General features: G+C 38.3%; 1 protein-coding gene across 6 annotated transcripts in view; it reads right to left on the reverse strand.

Annotated features, from left to right (window-relative positions):
- The window catches only part of SLC39A10 (solute carrier family 39 member 10), a 65941-nt gene extending 45900 nt beyond the window's left edge, over nucleotides 1–20041 (reverse strand). For 2 of the 6 annotated variants that reach the window (XM_082629954.1, XM_082629950.1), the window contains exon 1: nucleotides 18815–19212. The gene's annotated coding sequence lies outside the window, so the exon portion shown is untranslated. Of the gene's footprint in view, nucleotides 1–5606; nucleotides 5785–18814; nucleotides 19213–19288; nucleotides 19364–19970 lie in introns of those variants that run through there. The other 4 variants (XM_082629953.1, XM_082629952.1, XM_082629951.1 and 1 more) reach the window with 4 other exon arrangements.
- Between the last annotated feature and the right edge of the window lie 580 nt (nucleotides 20042–20621).

The raw sequence follows: 20621 nt of genomic DNA on the forward strand, positions 1-20621 counted from the left end.
CTCTTGAGATTGGAAAGAAGCCACCTTTCCTATGCATATGGAGGGCATACTAACAACAAGCAAAAAGGAGGTAAATGAGGAATGGCAGTTGATTATATAACCATTAGTGCCTGCCACAAACCTAAATGCCCATCAGTAGAAGAATGGATTAAAAAAATATGGCATACTTATGTATTTAAAGATTATGTGAAAGTTATAAATGTGTGACTATGAAATACACAACAAACACAATTCTTAGAAACATAAAGAGTAAACTCCAAAAAGGTATATGTCATATCATTTATACACAATTAAAAACATGCAAAATACCTTAATTTGGGTTCTACATACATGTAGCAAGAGCTCACCATGGGGGTGATCACATTCTAGAGAGTGGTTATCTTTTCAGGAAGAAATGAAGGGGAGTTAGATGGTAGAGGGAATATGCATATTTAACTGCATCTGCAGTGTTTTATCTCCTAAAAAGTGAGGGGAATCTGAAGCAATGTGACAAAACATTTAATATTTGTAAAAGCAGCATAATGGGATTCAGGTGTGTGTTATACAGATCTTCCCCGACTTAATGATGGGATTATGTCTCAACTCATCCTAACTTGAAAAATATCATAAGTTGAAAATGCATTTAACATACATAATCCACTGAACATCATAGCTTAGCCTAGTCTTCCTTAAATGTGCTCAGAGCACTTACATTAATTAGCCTACAGGTGGGCAAAATCATCTAACACAAAGCCTGTTTTATAATAATAATCACATGTAATTTATTGAATACTGTACTAAAAGTGAAAAACAGAAGGTTGTATGGGTACAGAATGGTTTACCTTTGTGATTGCATAGCTGACTGGGAGCTGCAGCTCGCTGCCACTGCCCAGCATCACGAGAGTGTACTGTACTGCATATCACTAGCTTGGACAAAGATAAAAATTCAAAACATATGGTTTCTACTGAATGCATACTGCTTTTGCACCACTGTAAAGTCAAAATATCGTAAATCGGAGGCCATCTGTATTGTATATACTTTTTGTAAGTTTGATACCTAACCACCATCAGTGATTAATCAACATGTGTTGGAGGAACAGCAGAAGCAGTATCATGGTTACCTGGGAACTTGTTAGAAATGTAAATTCTTGCACCCCACCCAGACCTACTAAATCAGGAACTCTGGGGTTAGGGCTCAGCAGTGTGTCATTCAATCTTCCTAGTGAGTCTGATGCTAGCTAAAGTTTGAGAGCCACTACCTATACAAATAAATTATATAAACACTCCCATTTATTTCAAATGATACTTAATTACATCGAATATTATGATAACCTGAATTAGGTTTAGTTATCACATGTGGTTTATGTGGGTTAAGAGTTTTAGAAAATAATTAGTCTATAAAATATGTTTAATCCCAAAGCTACATTAAGTTTGAGATTTTGTTTTTAATTTAAATGCTTCAGTTTCTTACATAATAGTCTCATAGATAAAGTCATCATTTAAAACATACACTTTTACCTATACACTAATGAAGATGAAAGGGAACAGATAATTAAGACAATCGCTATTAAGCAGAAAGAGGACATTACACTCCCTACAATTACCTTGGTTTTCCACTTGGAGATGCTAGTGAAGGGCGATACTCTGAATGAATGCTGCTGTGCTCATTTGATAAGTAAATGTCTTGTAATTTCTTCAGTGAACATTATCTCACTGTCGAATGAATAGGTACCAGTGGTAAAAATAAAACATACATATATATTGATCATGAAACATCAAGTGAATGACTCCATGAAACACAAAAACTGTGGGTGGTCTCTATGAGTTTTAAATTGTCATTTGTGTCTACTTTTTGAGTGTATAGTACTCAAATTGTTTACTGCAAAGATTCTAATATCTTAAGTCACCTAATCATTTACATTCAAGAGAACACGATAGGAATGAAAAATACATGAGTGACATCATAAAGGTAATATTAAGTCTCTGTTAAGTATTTTTAAAAGTAAATCATATATAAACTTTGCAACTTTAGTTTAGAACAGCTATATAACAGGTGTGTGCCAAAGAACCACTCAAATGAAGTATGCATTTGTCAGCATACACTAAGCAGCTATTGTAAAGAGACTTCTCACAAAGGGCGGTGGCTTAAGAAACAAGCAAGTTTATTTCCCTCTTAAAAACAGTCCAACACTTGAAGTATATCCTGCTACTCCCTTCTGGCCTGCACCCAGCTTGGATCTCATTCAGATTCGATGCAGAAGACAAAAGCTTTTCAGACAAGCAAAAGCTAAGAGAATTCAGCACCACCAAACCAGCTTTACAACAAATGATGAAGAAACTTCTCTATGTGGAAAACACAAGAGAAGAAAAAGACCCACAAAAACAATCCCAAAACAACTCAGAAAACGGTAATAGGAACATACATATCAATAATAACCTTGAGTGTAAATGGATTAAATGCCCCAACCAAAAGACACAGACCGGCTGAATGGATACAAAAACAAGACCCATATATATGCTGCCTACAAGAGACCCACTTCAGACCTAGGGACACATACAGACTGAAAGTGAAGGGATGGAAAAAGATATTCCATGCACATGGAAATCAAAAGAAAGCTGTAGGAGCACTAGTCATATCAGATAAAATAGACTTTAAAATAAAGACTGTTACAAGAGATAAGGAGGGACACTACATAATGATCAAAGGATCAATCCAAGAAGAAAATATAACAATTATAAATGTTTATGCACCCAACATAGGAGCACCTCAATATATAAGGCAAATGCTAACAACCACAAAGGAGAAATTGACAGTAACACAATAATAGTAAGGGACTTTAACAACCCACTTACATCAACAGACAGAACATCCAAACAGAAAATAAATAAGGAAACACAAGCTTTAAATGACATAACAGACCAGATAGATCTAATTGATATTTATAGAACAGAAGTGACAGAATACACTTTCTTCTCAAGTGCACATGGAACATTCTCCAGGATAGATCACATCTTGGGTCACAAATCAAGCCTTGGAAAATTTAAGAAAATTGAAATCGTAACAAGCATCTTTTCTGACCACAAAGCTATGAGACTAGAAATCAATTACAGGAAAAAAACTGTAAAAAAAAAAAAAACAAATACATGGAGGCCAAACAGTGCATCACTAAATAACCAAGAGATCACTGAAGAAATCAAAGAAGAAATTAAAAAATACATAGAAACAAATGACAATCAAAACACGACAACCAAAAACCTATGGCACACAGCAAAACCAGTTCTAAGAGGGAAGTTTATAGCAATTCAATCTCACCTCAAAAAAACAAGAAAAATCTCAAACAATCTAACACTACGCTTAAATCAGGTAGAGAAAGAAGAACGAAGAAAACTCAAAGTGAGAAGAAGGAAAGAAATCATAAAGATCAGAGCAGAAATAAATGAAATAGAAATGAAGAAAACAATAGCAAAGATCAATAAAACTAAAAGCTGGTTCTTTGAGAAGATAAAATTGGTAAACCCTTAGCCAGACTCATCAAGAGAAAAAGGGAGAGGACACAAATCAACAAGATTAGAAATGAAAAAGGAGAAATCACAACTGACACTGCAGAAATACAAAGGATTATAAGAGACTACTACTAACAACTATATGCCAATAAAATGGACAGCCATGAAAAAATGGACAAATTCTTGGAAAGGTACAATTTTCCAAGACTGAACCAGGATGAATTAGAAAATATCAACAGACCTATCACAAGTAATGAAATTGAAACCATAATTAAAAATCTTCCAGCAAACAAAAGTCCAGGACCAGATGGCTTCACAGGTGAATTCTATCAAATATTTAGAGAAGAGCTAACACCTATCCTTCTCAAACTCTTCCAAAAAATTGCAGAGGGAGAAACACTCCCAAACTCATTCTATGAAGTCACCATCACCCTGATACCAAAACCAGAAAAAGATATCACAAAAAAAGATTATAGACTAATATCATTGATGAACATAGATGCAAAAATCCTGAACAAAATACTAGCAAACAGAATCCAACAGCATGTTAAAGGATCATACACCATGATCAAATGGCATTTATCCCAGGAATGCAAGGATTCTTCAATATACCCAAATCAATCAATGTAAAAATCCATATTAACAAACTGAAGGAGAAAAATCATATGATCATCTCAATAGATGCAGAAAAAGCTTTTGACAAAATTCAACACCCACTTATGATAAAAACTCTCCAAAAAGTGGGCACAGAGGGAACCTACCTTAACATAATAAAGGTCATATATGACAAACCCACAGCAAGCATCATACTCGATGGTGAAAAGCTGAAAGCATTTTCACTAATATCAGGAACAAGACAAGGATGTCTACTCTCACCACTCTTATTCAACATATTTTTGGAAGTCCTAGCCACAGCAATCAGAGGAAAAAAAAGAAATAAAAGGAATACAAATTGGAAAAGAAAAAGTAAAACTGTCACTGTTTGCCAATGACATGATACTATACATAGAAAATCCTAAAGATGCCACCAGAAAACTACTAGAACTAATCAATGCATTTGGTAAGGTTGCAGGATCCAAAATTAATGCAAAGAAATCTGACATTCCTATACACTAACAATGAAAAATCAGAAAGAGAAATTAAGGAAACATTCCCATTTACCACTGCAACAAAAAGAATAAAATACCTAGGAATAAACCTGCCTAAGGAGGTAAAAGACCTGTACTCAGAAAACTATAGAACACTCATGAAAGAAATCAAAGATGACAAAAACAGATGGAGAAATATACCATGTTCTTGGATTGGAAAAATCATTATGAAAATGACTATACTACCCAAAACAATCTACAGATTCAATGCAATCCCTATCAAACTACCAATGGTATTCTTCACAGAATTAGATCAAAAAATTTTACAGTTCATATGGAAACACAATAGACTCCAAATAGCCAGAGCAATCTTGAGAAAGAAAAATGGAGGAATCAGGCTACCCAACTTCAAACTATACCATAAAGCTACAGTAATCAAGACAGTATGGTACTGGCACAAAAACAGAAATATAGATCAATGGTACAGGACAGAATGCCCAGAGATATACCCACACACATATGGGCACCTAATTTACGACAAAGAAGGCAAAAACATACAATGGAGAAAAGACAGCCTCTTCAATAAGTGGTACTGGGAAAACTGGACAGCTACATGTAAAAGAAAGAAATTAGAGGGACAGCTTCAAGATGGCAGAGGAGTAAGATGTGGAGATCACCTTCCTCCCCACAAATACATCAAAAATACATCTACATGTGGAACATTTCCTACAGAACACCTATGGAACCTGGCAGAGGACCTCAGACTTCCCAAAAGGCAAGAAATTCCCCACATACCTGGGTAGTGCAAAAGGAAAAAGAAAAAACAGACGAAAGAATAGGGACAGGACCTGCACCTCTGGGAGGGAGCTGTGGAGGAGGAAAAGCTTCCACACACAAAGAAGGCCCGTCACTGGTGGAGACGGTGGGTGGGTCGGGGGGAAGCTTTGGAGTCACGGAGGAGAGCACAGCAATAGGGGTGCAGAGGGCAAAGCGGACAGATTCCCACACAGAGGATCAGTGCTGACCAGCACTCACCAGGCTGAGAGGCTTCTCTGCTCACCTGCCAGGACAGGTGGTGGCTGGGAGTTGAGGCTCGGGCTTCAGAGGTCAGATCTCAGGGAGAGGACTGAGGTTGGCTGCGTGAACACAGACTGAAGGGGACTAGTGCACCACAGGTAGCTGGGAGGGAGTCCAGGAAAATGTCTGGAACTGCCTAAGAGGCAAGAGAACAGTTTCAGGGTGCACGAGGAGAGGGGATTCAGAGCACCGCCCAAAGGAGCTCCAGAGACGGGCTCGAGCTGTGGCTATCAGCGCAGACACCAGAGACAGGCATGAGACGCTAAGGCTGCTACTGCAGCCACCAAGAAGCCTGTGTGCAAGCACAGGTCACTATCCACACCTCCCCTCCCGGGAGCCTGTGCAGCCAGCCACTCCCAGGGTCCCGTGATCCAGGAACAACTTCCCCAGGAGAACACATATCATGCTTCAGGCTGTTACAACGTCATGCCGGGCTCTGCCACCACAGGCTTGCCCCAAATTCCGTACCCCTCCCTCCCACTGGCCTGAGTGAGCCAGAGTCCCCTAATCAGCTGCTCCTTTAACTCCATCCTGTCTGGGCCTGGAAGAGACGCCCTCAGGCGACATACATGCAGAGGCAAGGCCAGATCCAAAGCTGAAGCCCAGGAGTTGTGTGAACAAAGAAGAGAAAGGGAAAACTCTCCATGGAGCCTCAGGAGCAGAGGATTAGATCTCCACAATCAAACTGATGGACCCTGCAACTGTGGAATACCTGAAGAGACAACGAATCATCCCAAAATTGAGGAGGTGGACTTTGGGAGCAACTGTAGACTTGGGGTTTGCTTTCTGCATCTAATTTATTTCTGGTGCTATGTTTATCCTAGGTTAGTATTTAGAGCTTATTATCACTGGTAGATTTCTTTATTGACTTAGATGCTCTCCTCTTTTTTTATATTATATATATATATTTTTCCTTTTTCTCCTTTTGTGTGTATGTGCATGCTTCTTTGTGTAATTTTGTCTGTATAGATTTGCTTTTACCATTTGTCCTAGGGTTCTGTCTGTCCGATTTTTTTTTTAGTATACTTTTTAGTGCTTGTTATCATTGGTGAATTTGTTTTTTGATTTCGTTGTTCTCTCTTTCCTTCCTCTTTTTATTTTTACTTTTTAAATTTTTAAATATATTTAAAAAATTTTTTTCTTTTAATAACTGTTATTTATTTGTTTGTTTGTTTGTTTATTTTCCCCTTTTCTTCTGAGCCAGGTGGCTGACAGGGTCTTGGTGCTCTTGCTGGGTGTCAGGCCTGAGCCTCTGAGATGGGAGAGCCAAGTTCAGGACACTGGTCCACCAGAAACCTCCCAACCCCACATAATATCAAATGGCACAAGATCTCCCAGAGATCTCCATCTCAATGCTAAGACCCAGCTCCACTCAACGACCAGCAAGCTACAGTGCTTGACCTCCTATGACAAACAACTAGCAAGACAAGAACACAACCCTGCCCATTAGCAGACAGGCTGCCTAAAATCATAGTAAGTTCACAGACACCCCAAAACACACCACCAGACGCAGTTCTGCCCACCAGAAAGACAAGATCCAGCCTCATCCACCAGAACACAGGCATCAGTCCCCTCCACCAGGAAGCCTACACAACCCACTAAACCAACCTTACCCACTGGGGGCCAACACCAAACACAACGGGAACTACGAACCTGCAGCCTGCCAAAAGGAGACCCCAAACAGAGTAAGTTAAGCAAAATGAGAAGACAGAGAAATACACAGCAGATGAAGAAGCAAGGTAAAAACCCACCAGACAAAACAAATGAAGAGAAAATAGGGAGTCTACCTGCAAAAGAATTCAGAGTAATGATAGTAAAGATGATCCAAAATCTTAGAAACAGAATGGAGAAAATGAAAGAAACGTTTAACAAGGACCTACAAGAAGTAAAGAACAAACAAACAGTGATGAACAACAGGATAAATGAAATGAAAAATTCTCTAGAAGGAATCAATAGCAGAATAACTGAGGCGGAAGAACGGATAAATGACCTGAAAAATAAAATAGTGGAAATAACTACTGCAGAGCAGAATAAAGAAAAAAGAATGAAAAGAATTGAGGACAGTCTCAGAGACATCTGGGACAACATTAAATGCACCAACATTCGAATTATAGGGGTTCCAGAAGAAGAAGAGAAAAAGAAAGGGACTGAGAAAATATCTGAAGACATCATAGTTGAAAACTTCCCTAAAATAAGAAAGGAAATAGTCAATCAAGGCCAGAAAGCACAGAGACTCCCATACAGGATAAATCCAAGGAGAAACATGCCAAGACAAATATTAATCAAACTATCAAAAATTAAATACAAAGAAAAAATATTAAAAGCAGCAAGGGAAAAACAACAAATAACATACAAGGGAATCCCCATAAGGTTAACAGCTGATCTTTCAGCAGAAACTCTGCAAGCCAGAAGGGAGTGGCAGGACATATTTAAACTGATGAAAGAGAAAAACCTACAACCAAGAATACTCTAACCAGCAAGGATCTCATTCAGATTCGATAGAGAAATTAAAACCTTCACAGACAAGCAAATGCTAAGAGAAATTCAACACCACCAAACCAGCTTTACAAATCCTAAAGTAATTTCTCTAGGCAGTAAACACAAGACAAGAAAAAGACCTACAATAACAAACCCAAAACAATTAAGAAAATGGTAATAGGATCACACATATCAATAACACACATATCAATAACTACCTTAAATGTAAATGGATTAAATGCTCCAACCAAAAGACACAGACTGGCTGAATGGATACAAAAACAAGACCCATATATATGCTGTCTACAAGAGACCCACTTCAGACCTAAGGACACATACAGACTGAAAGTGAGGGGATGGAAAAAGATATTCCATGCAAATGGAAATCAACAGAAAGCTGGAGTAGCAATTCTCATATCAGACAAAACAGACTTTATTTATTTATTTTTTTAGTTTCTGCTTTACAACAAAGTGAATCAGCCATACATATACATCTGTTCCCATATCCCTTCCCTCCCGCGTCCCCCCCCCACCCTCCCCATCCCACCCCTCCAAGCGGTCACAAAGCACCGAGCTGATCCCCCTGCGCTACGCGGCTGCCTCCCACCATCTATCTACCCCATGTTCGGCAGTGTATACACGTCCATGCCTCTCCCTCGCTTTGTCACAGCTTACCCTTCCCCCTCCCCATATCCTCAAGTCCATTCTCAAGTAGGTCTGTGTCTTTATTCCTAAAACAGACTTTAAAATAAAGACTATTCCAAGAGACAAAGCACACTACATAATGATCAAGGGATCAATCCAAGAATAAGATATAACAACTGTAAATATTTATGCACCCAACACAGGAGCACCTCAACACTTAAGGCAAAAACTAACAGCCATAAAAGGGGAAATCGACAGTAACACAATCATAGTAGGGGACTTGAAAACCCCACTTTCACCAATGGACAGATGGTCCAAAATGAAAATAAATAAGGACACACAAGCTTTAAATGATACATTAAACAAGATGGACTTAATTGATATTTATAGGACATTCCATCCAAAAAAAAAAAACAGAATACACTTTCTTCTCAAGTGCTCATGGAACATTCTCCAGGATAGATCATATCTTGGCTCACATATCAAGCCTTGGTAAATTTAAGAAAATTGAAATCATATCAAGTATCTTTTCTGACCACAATGCTATGAGAATAGATATAAATTACAGGAAAAAACCTGTAAAAAGTACAGACACATAAATGCTAAACAATACACTACTTAATAACCAAGAGATCACTGAAGAAATCATAGAGGAAATCAAAAAATACCTAGAAACAAATGACAATGAAAACACAATGACCCAAAACCTATGGGATGCAGCAAAAGCAGTTCTAAGAGGGAAGTTTACAGCACTAGAATCCTACATCAAGAAACAATAAACATCTCAAATAAACAACCTAACTTTACACCTAAAGCAATTAGAGAAAGAAAAAAAAAAAAAAACCAAAGTTAGCAGAAGGAAAGAAATCATAAAGATCAGATCAGAAATAAATGAAAAAGAAATGAAGGAAACAATAGCTAAGATCAATAAAATTAAAAGCTCGTTCTTTAAGAGGATAAACAAAATTGATAAACCACTAGCCAGACTCATTAAGAAAAAAAGGGAGAATACTGAAATCAATAGAATTAGAAATGAAAAAGGAGAAGTAACAACTGACACTGAAGAAAAACAAAGGATCATGAGAGGTTACTACAAGCAACTATATCCCAATAAAATGGACAACCTGGAAGAAATGGACAAATTCTTAGAAAAGCACAACCTCCCGAGACTGAACCATGAAGAAACAGAAAATATATACAGACCGGACACGAGCACTGAAATTGAAACTGTGAATGAAACTTAAAAGCTTTTGCCAAGCAAAGGAAACTGCAAACAAGACAAAAAGACAACCCTCAGAATGGAAGAAAATATTTGCAAACGAATCAACAAAGGATTAATCTCCAAAATATATAAACAGCTCATGCAGCTTATTAAAAAAACAAACAGGCTTTCCTGGTGGCGCAGTGGTTGAGAGTCCGCCTGCCGATGAAGAAGACATGGGTTCGTGCCTCGGTCCGGGAAGATTCCATATGCCGCGGAGCGGCTGGCCCCATGAGCTATGGCTCCTGAGCCTGTGCGTCTGGAGCCTGTGCTCCGCAACGGGAGAGGCCACATCAGTGAGAGGCCCGCATACCACACACAAAAAAACAAAACACCCAAACAAAAAATGGGCACAAGACCTAAATAGACATCTCTCCAAAGAAGACATATGGATGGCCAAGAAGCACATGAAAAGCTGCTCAACATCACTAATTATTAGAGAAATGCAAATCAAAACTACAATGAGGTATCACCTCACACCAGTTAGAATGGGCATCATCAGAAAATCTACAAACAACAAATGCTGGAGAGGGTGTGGAGAAAAGGGAACCCTCTTGCACTGCTGGTGGGAATGTAAATTGGTACAGCCACTATGGAGAACAGTATGGAGGTTCCTTAAAATAACTAAAAATAGAATTACCATATGACCCAGCTATCCCACTACTGGGCATATACTCAGAGAAAACAATAATTCAAAAAGACACATGCACCCCAATGTTCATTGCAGCACTACTTACAATAGCCAGGTCATGGAAGAAACCTAAGCGCCCATTGACAGATGAATGGATAAAGCAGATGTGGTACATATATACAATGGAATATTACTCAGCCATAAAAAGGAATGAAATTGGGTCATCTGTAGAGATGTGGATGGATCTAGAGACTGTCATACAGAGTGAAGTATGTCAGAAAAACAAATATCATATATTAATGCATATATGTGGAACCTAGAAAAATGGTACAGATGAACCAGTTTGCAGGGCAGAAATAGAGACACAGATGTAGAGAACAAACGTATGGACACCAAGGGGGGAAAGTGGCGGGTGGTGGTGGTGGTGGTGGGATGAATTGGGAGATTGGGATTGACAAGTATACACTGATATGTATAAAATGGATAACTAATAAGAACTTGCTGTATAAAAAAATAAATAAAATTCAAAAAAAATTATCTGAAGTCTCTGCTTTTCAAGCTTTCATTACAAGGAGTCTGGAACCATACTGTAGAAAGCCACGTATGATATTCCTATGTCTGTTTTGCTGCTTGTGAATACAAAGAACATCTGAGATTAGTAAATGCATGAGGTGGGATACCTCTATCAGTCACAAAATATTGTGAGGACTTTTGAAGCTACTAAAATGTTTACAATTTTAGTTACCCTTTCAATAAATAAGCTTCAACTTCTTTCCACTACAAATGCATGTAAACCTACACTACATATAATCACCAAGAGGACTTAAAAGACAGATCACTAACCTTAGGACCTGAATTAGACACACATGCCTTCTCCCTTCGACTTCCAGAGCTGTATTCTCTTTCAACTCATCACCCCTCAGTTACCTTCATTCTAAGAATCGTTACTGCCACTGCCTTAAATCTTTATTACTCCATTCATCTTCACTCTTACTTTGTTTTCCTTTTTCAGCATCTTGTCACTGTTACATGACCCTGATTTTGTACCAGCTTGCCATTCATAAGCACTGCCAGCTAAAATGATCTCTCCTTTCCATAAGGTTAGGAAAAAAAAAAATCACAGAAATGTCCAGGGCAATTTTTTTTGGCCACTCAGCACGGCTTGTGGGATCTTAGCTCCCTGACCATGGATGGAACCTGCGCCCCTTGCATTGGAAGCTTGGAGTCTTAACCACTGGACCACCAGGGAAGCCCCCAGGGCAATATTTTCATAACATTAACATTTTTTTGATGCTGCTAACAACACAGACTACTTCTTCCCCACCAGGGAAGCTTTCTATCTGTTTAATTTTAGCTGTCCTTATAGTTATTTGAACAAAGTTAAATGATTCAGTTCTGCCACTCTGCAGAATCTTACAAAAGTATAGTTCAAGTGTCAAAGCTATTTAACTTTTACTAGCAAACAACCAATTCATTATCAAGTATCAATCCATCTTTATTATCAAGTTCAACCTTGTCCAACATAAAGAAAACTACATAAATTATATAAACATAGTCTTCTTAAGGCACATTCTCTTTCTTAATAGAATCACACTCAGAAACACAGACTGCAGTAGATTTTGTAATATACAGATACATTGAAAAAGAAAAAAATTATTAATGCCGGGGTGGGGGGGGAGTTGTGCAGGAAAAGTAACAGTTTATTACAATGACTCAATTGTAAATAACATTCACAGTCATAAAAATATAACACTAAATACTGTTCTAAACCAAAATTATTCAATACAATTGTACTGAAAAACTGGGGTATAGGAAATGAGTACATGGAGAGGTGGAAAGAGTGCTAAATCTGAAGCAGACAATGACTAAAACTGAAAATCAGCAAGTTATGAACATGTTGGAGACATGGCAGTAAAAAGCAAAATAATTAAGAAACTAAAGGAGTTCCTTATCTCTCTAGGCAGAATGTAAAAGAAGCCAGGCAGGAGACTGATTTTTCTTTGCCCTAAAAACTTCACAGAACTATTTAATTCTTTAAACTGTATTCATGCATAACTTTGAAAAAACTAAAAATAAAAGTCAGCAATTATAAATCTTAAAAAAAGTTTCTGTTGAACCAAATCACATTATGTCACATGTGGAAGAAAATGAATTACAGTTTCAAGATTTTCACAAGCATTTATTTACAGGGTTTTCATCACAATATGTAATCATTTAAATTTCAACTTGTGCCATTATTTTTAGTTACTGGCTTGGATAAGTCCAAGATGTGGGGAAAGACCACAAAAGTTTGAATACTTTTCAGGTCTTGTTACATACTTCCAAATTGTTTTATAGAGAAATTAAGTTTGGTTATACTGCCCCCAGTAGTACGGTCATAGTATTCTCATTAATAGTTGGTATTATTAATTATTAATATTATTATTAATATTATTTATTATTATTTTCAAATTATTCCTGTTGTCTCAATATTTTTATAAACATGCATGTGCTTTTACATAACATGGCTTGGTCATATTTTCCGCAGAAAACATCTTCAATTCTGCCTAATGCCTTTTTACTTTGATTACAATGTTTTCCCTTTCACGTATAGACATTTTCATGTACATGCACTGAAACCCGTGAACATCTTTTGCAATTTCTTTATGACTTCTAAATTTAATAAGTTTTTTCTCCCTATATTTAATATATATTTTCTTCTTTGAAAAAAAAGCAATAATTAAAATTAACATGACCCCTAACATCCATTTCTTTTTTAGGGAAAATAAAACATCCACTGAACTAACAAACAATAGTTTTATATCTGTTAACTAAAAAAGTTTACGTTTTAGCCTCAGTAAAACTTTCAAGTACTTGTGTTTAGGCAGAAATCTTCAGGGGAAGAGCTTTAACATTTTTTATAAATCATAAATTACATAATGTATTATATAATACTGTATTTACAGTGAACTTAAACAACACTTTCTTAAAATTTTCAGTGATTTGATTTGTAGCTACTTGGTTTCCTTCTTCAGTTTTTAAAATGGATTATTTTCTTGAAAATAAACTTTTTATTTACACTGGTTATATATATCAAATTATTCACTTTATTTTAAAAACTAGAGTATGCTAATTTAAAACAAAAATCTTAAAATATATGTTCTAAACATTAACAAGTTACGAAGTCAGCTGAAATTCTACATTAAAAAAGGTCCATGGGAAAAGAAAACATGATCTGTTGCTTTATGATATATATTATATACAATACATAATATCTAATTGTTCTCTGTAAGTATATACAATAATGTAATAGCTAAATATTACATTATAATTACATAAAATATTTTTCTAATATAGTTTGACTGATCTCATTGATTTACAATGTAATAATAAATCATATTTTATTCTACATATCTTGATAAGGTACATAAATCAATCTTTCCATAGCCCCCTTCATCAAGAGGCTATGCTCTTCTACAACATAGCACAAAGTATACTTCTCCACATGTAAACAGAATAAAGTAATGATTCACCTTCAGCAAAGGTGCACTAAGAAGAATTACACCAAAACACTTTTTCACAGGCCTGTAAACATGCAATCATGAATTGCTTTATGAGGGGAGTGGGAGGAGAGGAAAAAGGAGGAAAGGGGACAGGAGGAAGGGGCAGGGAGAAGGCATAAAAAATATGAAACATTTTCTGCTCTGAAGGAGGTACAAGGAAGACACAGTCACCTTTTAAATTAGAGAAGGTAAACTGTGACAGTGATAGAGTTAAGTAGTAGCTCAAGGTTGAAGGCCACATTCCAAATCAAAGCATCATAAATAAAGGTGCTATTCCTCCTACAGAGGAAAATGGAAAGGGGGAGGAAGGAAAAGCTTCTACACTATTTAGGTGAAGAATACCTGAGAACTCACATTATTATCCATTCATTTAGATTTGAATGCTTTTCTACTAAAGTATCTTACTCACATAGGTAGTAGGAAAATGTAAGTATTTTAAAAGCAGCAACACATCAAATAACGACAGAATATGAAGAACTGGATCCAGGAGTTGGCTGACTTAAAAGGGTCAGACATTTAATATTTTAGGTTTTGCAGGCAGTAGTTACTCAATTCTGCCATTATGGTACAAAGCAGCAATATACAATATATATAAATGTACAAGGAAGCTGTGTTCCATCAATACTTAATTTAGAAAAGCAGACTGATTTGGCCCATGGCCATAGCTTGCTGACCCCTGACTTAATCTATACATTTTTTAAAACTTACCGATTCAACAGACAACTATAGGGGAAACCACTACTGTAAAACTCAAACATTCACTGCATATATAAAGTGAATTCAGAAAAAAGTTTAGAGGCACGAAGGCACATCTGAAATGATTTATTTACAGACATTAAAGCAACAGGGCAGTGGGATATATGCATTTGTGACCTTGTTACTACAACTGAAAACGATTTAATTTTCTGCTTCTATATAAATGAAAACAAATGCAAAAACTCAAGTGATCACTTACTGACAAGTCTTCGATACTTACTAGAGCATTAAAAATAACTCTTTCACACAGTACTTCACAGTAACTCTAATAACAATACTTCTGGGTCCTATGAAAGCACATAATCTTATATTAATAAGATAAAGATATTTCCGACAACATTCTGATTCATTTTTCTAATCCCCAAAAACCTCTTTTCTGAATGGGATGGATGGTCCCCCAAAACTGTGTACACATTAAGGGTAAACACCGTTTGTTAGAAATGTTAATGCAAGAACAATTACCTGATACCTCCTCTTTCAGCAGTAAAATATACAATATAATGGGTAAATATAAACTATAAAATTACAAAATCATCTACCACTAATTCCTAATGAAAATAATTGAAACACTACTTGAAAAAGATTTTAGATTTTATCCCTATACTTACAAACCTGTAAACACCACGCCATTCTAATAACAGCTTTTAACATTAAAAGTCTATTAAATATCCAATTCTTATATCTGGCAACAACAAAAAAAGAAAACCTTATGTTCTGATAATAGAATCTAACACTATTGTTTTATGATGTGCTATGACAATAAATTATTGTGTTCTGAACATTAGAATTGTGGTCTCTTAAGCAGTTGGAAATAATTTCAATAATGCTATTGTTATTTAAAGCTTTACAATTTCAGTTGAAAATTGCCTTCATACCTACACTTTTGAATATTCTAATTGTAGTAAATATTTGTCAAGAATATATTTGCTTATTTTGGAAAAACCTAAAAGTCATTGTGTGGTCTAGTCACAAAACTTATAATTAGAAAATAATGAAAAAAAAAGAAAATAATGAAAATGAAAAAAGTAGTTTGGAATATTGATAACTGATATAATTTGAAATCTTGAGTTTACATAAATGACTACGGGAAATCTTGTGGTTATTACAGGTCCTTGAGGCTCTATTTTTCAAAAATCATTCTATAAAAGTCAAAGTTCCAAAACACTTGAACTTAAAAAAAAAGCTCACCACGTGATTTTAACAATTTTTTCAGTACAGTGGAGACAACACAAAGTTATATGGGACTAAATTAAGCCAGAAGCAGCCCAGACTGAAGTAATTGCTGCTATTCATATGCAAAGCTAACCTCAAAGATACACATTTAATATATAGCCCTCTTCCTGTTTGAAACCCCCCCCAACATAACTTGCAAGGAAACTTGGCCTTATAGTGTTCACCTCCACCCAAACTCACCCCCATTCAGAAAACTAGGGTTAAAAGCAATCAAAGTTAACTTCACCTCCACCCAAACTCACCCCCATTCAGAAAACTAGGGTTAAAAGCAATCAAAGTTAACCAGTTCAAAATGACTCTTATTAGTAACACTAACCAGCTGGAGGAAATCTCAGGTAGACTAGATAAACAGCACTAAGGAATCTAATTGTAACTTAAATAGTCTTGTTTTAGGAAAAGGTGAAGATGAAGAAGGTAAGCGCATGAAAACTTCACGGGGAATCAAACACTAGGGGGCAGCATCAAACTGTTGGGACACTTCTAACTTGTAAACTTGAAGCTAAAGTTAGTATATTTTTAATGAGAATTACACTTATAATGAAAAATGACTTTATAGGGTTATAAAACCTGTTATAAAAGAAAAAACTAGCTTTCTGTTTTGATTACCTGCACTTCTTTTCCATTTCCTACTGTGTACTTTCTTTTGCATCTTATGAATATGTTTAAAATGCACTCATGATAAAGTCCTTTTGATATAAAAATTTTAAAAAATGAGCATTTCCATTATTGAGGTAGCCACTACACAGACAAGGGCTGACATATCAAAATCCAAAGTATTAATATTTCCTTGGGTTAATACTGAATTTAAATTTTGTATCACTCATTTAACATTTTTAACTCGATTAAAGAGCTTGACAACCAAGCTTTGCACATTCACTGAATAAGGTGTCACGAGCATTATGTCACAAAAAGCTGTGGAGTGTACGTCCCTCAAGGAATTTAGTCTGGCAGGGAAAACAAGATATATGTATGTAATTATAAGTTAGAAAATGCAAAAGCAGAAAAAATTCTATAGATTATTACATATGAATAACAACAACAATAACTGTATCCCTGCAATGGCCCAGTAGAGACCATTAAACCTCATTCTGGAATCAAGACAGAAAGTAGTCCTTCAACCGCTAATGAAGAACTGAAAAGTCTGTATGCAGAAGGTAAGTAAAATGAATTATCTGTAGCCCTTTAGTTCATTATGTCATTTCAAGGTCACACTAAACCCATGAGGTAGGTTTTTCTAGTACTTCAAGTTCACAGATAAAAGATTAAGATAAAGCAACTTGCTCAAGATAACCAAACTAGTTAAAAATGGGTCAGTTTTGAACCTTAAGTCTCACTCCAAAGCTGTACATTCTTTCCAATAACGGCCAAAACTGGGGGTAGAGGAAGTGGGGGAGAGGTGGGGAATAGAATAGTAACAACGTAAATTCGCTTTAATTAAAAGCAAATGATCATTCCTGTTGTTGAATAATTTCCCTTGTTATAATACCTATACCCTGTATTCTCCATAAATCTGTCTAAAAACAAACAAAAACACCCCCTAGACTAGTACCTGCATACCAGACTTGAGGCCTCCTACAAGTACTTCAAATCAAGTGCTCAAAAAAGGGGAAGAACTGTGTTGGCTTTTAAGCTATCTGTTAGTAGAATACAAATTAACATGAAGAATAAGTAAAGGTTAAAGTAAAGGTTATCATGCAATATATTATCGATGTCACCTCATAGTTAACCACTTCTTTTAAAGTAGCACAAAGTCATTCTTACACAGGGGTTCTTAACCAGGGGGCTGTGTAAAGAATTCAGGTTTGTGAATTTGGATACGGAAGACAGACATATCTAATAGTAATTGATCTCTGAAATTTAGTTATCCCTTCAGTTATAAATGTAGGCAAAAAGCACGGTAATATGCAGCACCTGACACTATTAATATAAATCATTCAAATTAAATCCTATAAAGATCATTTACAGTCCTCACTAGTTTGAAATTAGTCACTAGACCTGCCACTACTCTTGATATTTAATGCTTTACTAAAGCATGAACTACTTCATCATAAATATTTAACATTTTGGTAATTATATTTCAATACAACTGGTTTCTCTTGTAATCCTATGTATTCCATACATTTAAACTCATCATTCAGAGTTTCATCATACAAAAAAAGTTTAAAAGTCCCTCCAGTACATTATTATTTTCTTTTCTTCAAATCACTCATCGTTGATACTACCTATTTCTCTCTATGGGAGTACTCAGCACATGTAGGGATGTAAGATGTCTGGTGTGGACACCAAAGTCTAGAGCAAGAGACTACCTCAAGATACTTAAAATTTGTAGAATTGTAAGTCTTAACAAAACACAGTACACAAGTCTTGACTTAAGGCTTTCAACTGTATTACTACAATCAACTAAATCTCCAGCTTTTCCCATATATTACTTCCTTGTTCTTAATTATGTAGAATTTAGATACCCATCCAAAAAAAAAAAAAGCCCACACAAATGAAATGCAAAATTGTCACATGCTTGTTTTGCTCCAAGAATGACTCAGTTCCAAGGTAAAACTAGAGAACTGAACAGCGTAAAAGACGTTAAATGAAAGTTAAAAAAAAAAACAACAGTATAACCTACCATCTTCTTTTTAAATTATGTGCTTTAATGTCACTCTTTATTACTTAAAACAGGGACTTGAGTGAAGGACCCTTCCAACTGAGGGCTGCGGATCCTGCTTCTTCCTCCTGCCCAGCTCATAAAGACAGCCCATGTGGACAGGCTCCCACGTGAACAGTTCTTTACAGAAGCCACAGGAAGACGTCACGTCGCCTGCGCCCTCACCGGGCCCCCTTCTTAGCCTGGGCACTCAGGGGTCCCAAGGGAGAAGCAAGGAGTTGAGCAGATCCCGAGACCCGGGGAGGGGGCCGCGAAGGTTCCCCGACGTACTGCCGCAGCAGGGCCCACCATCGCTCTCCGCCAAAGAGCTTTCAGGAACAAAGCCTGGGCTGCCGCGCCACCTCCCGGCCCACACGAACTCCCCCTCCGACCCAGCCCCAGCCCAACCCGAGCCCTCAGCTCCAGGGACCCCAGCTGGCTTCAATATTAACTAACCCGCGACCCGCCTCGGCTTTTCGGTTGGTCGGGGAGAAAGCAAGCTTCCACGAAGCCTCCCGCGGTAGGAGCACAGGCGCCACCGTCCGTTAGCCTCCCGGGGCCGGAACAGCGGCGCCCAGGCTCCATTCCGGGGTCACCGTGATACACCGGAGAGGACCACGCGAGAGGAAGAACAGGGGGTGTTCGCCGCCGAGACCGGACTGCGGATACTCCCACCCTCGGGCCACCGCGTCCCCGCCTCCGGCGGCTATGCCACGCTCGGCCCCCAGGCCGCCCGCGCGCAGCCCCCCAGCCGCCACCTTCTGCCCAGTGGTCACTGCCCCACTCTCCGCGCGGCCCCCAGCCTCGGCAGGGGGCTAAGTTGGGCGCGGGTCCCGCACACGGGGTGGAGGCTGCCCGGCCGCTAATCCCGCGGCAGCCCAGAGCGCACACGAGGAGCTGCGGCACCCCACGCGCAGCCTTCCGCGCGCTCTGCCCGGCTCGCCGCCGCCGCCGCCGCCAACGACAGCAGCAGCTGCGAGAAGCCCAACGCCCGGGTCCCCGAGGGACTCAGCCCCGACTCCCCAGTCCTTGTCTCCCTTTCTACCCCCACCCCGCTGTCCCGGGACTCGCAGTCTCCGCCGCGCATGGGGCCGGTTCTGGGGGAGGGAATGTAAACAAATCGGGGTTTTATAGTTACCTCACACTCGAGTGCCGTGTGCATCTCCTCTCCGCTCGGTACCAAACCCCGGCTGCACTAAATCGTGTATTCACCAAAGCCGGCTGCGCCAACTGCGTCGCGGAGACCTGAGCGTCAGACACCACGCTACGCTAGCGGCGTACACGGCCCACTCAGGTCCTTGCGCAGTCGCACCTCGTCCGCCTATGGCTGTTACGCTCTGGGCGTACACTCACCACCCAGCCATTCACTTCGAATAACGCAACTTGCGTAGCGGAACTGCACCATTCGTGGATTCCACACGGGCCGTGAGAGCAATAGGAAATTCGAGTCTACGCAAACTGCGGAGCTCCGCGGCTCCGCGCTAGTTTTGTTCCAAGAAAAGACGCCGCGGGGTAGTTGGGCGGCTTCTAACGCATGCGTGGAGCGCTCTTTTACCTCTCGCCTTTTCTCCCGGCTTTGCCTGTCGGTTGCTGCGGCCCGGGCGACGCGGATGATTAAGGGAAACTCTAAACGCAAACGCTTCAGCCAGAAGATTTCAGATGGATAAATTAGAATGGTTATCTGTACACGACTTAAACATCTACGTTAATTTAATCCCTCCCCTTTATTAAAGTAACCTTTCAGTCTCTGAAGGGAAAAAGGAATTAATACTGATTTAGTGCTAAGTGC

The sequence above is a fragment of the Mesoplodon mirus genome (genome assembly GCF_964341445.2).
Source record: "Mesoplodon mirus genome assembly, chromosome: 8".
NCBI lineage: Eukaryota > Metazoa > Chordata > Mammalia > Artiodactyla > Ziphiidae > Mesoplodon > Mesoplodon mirus.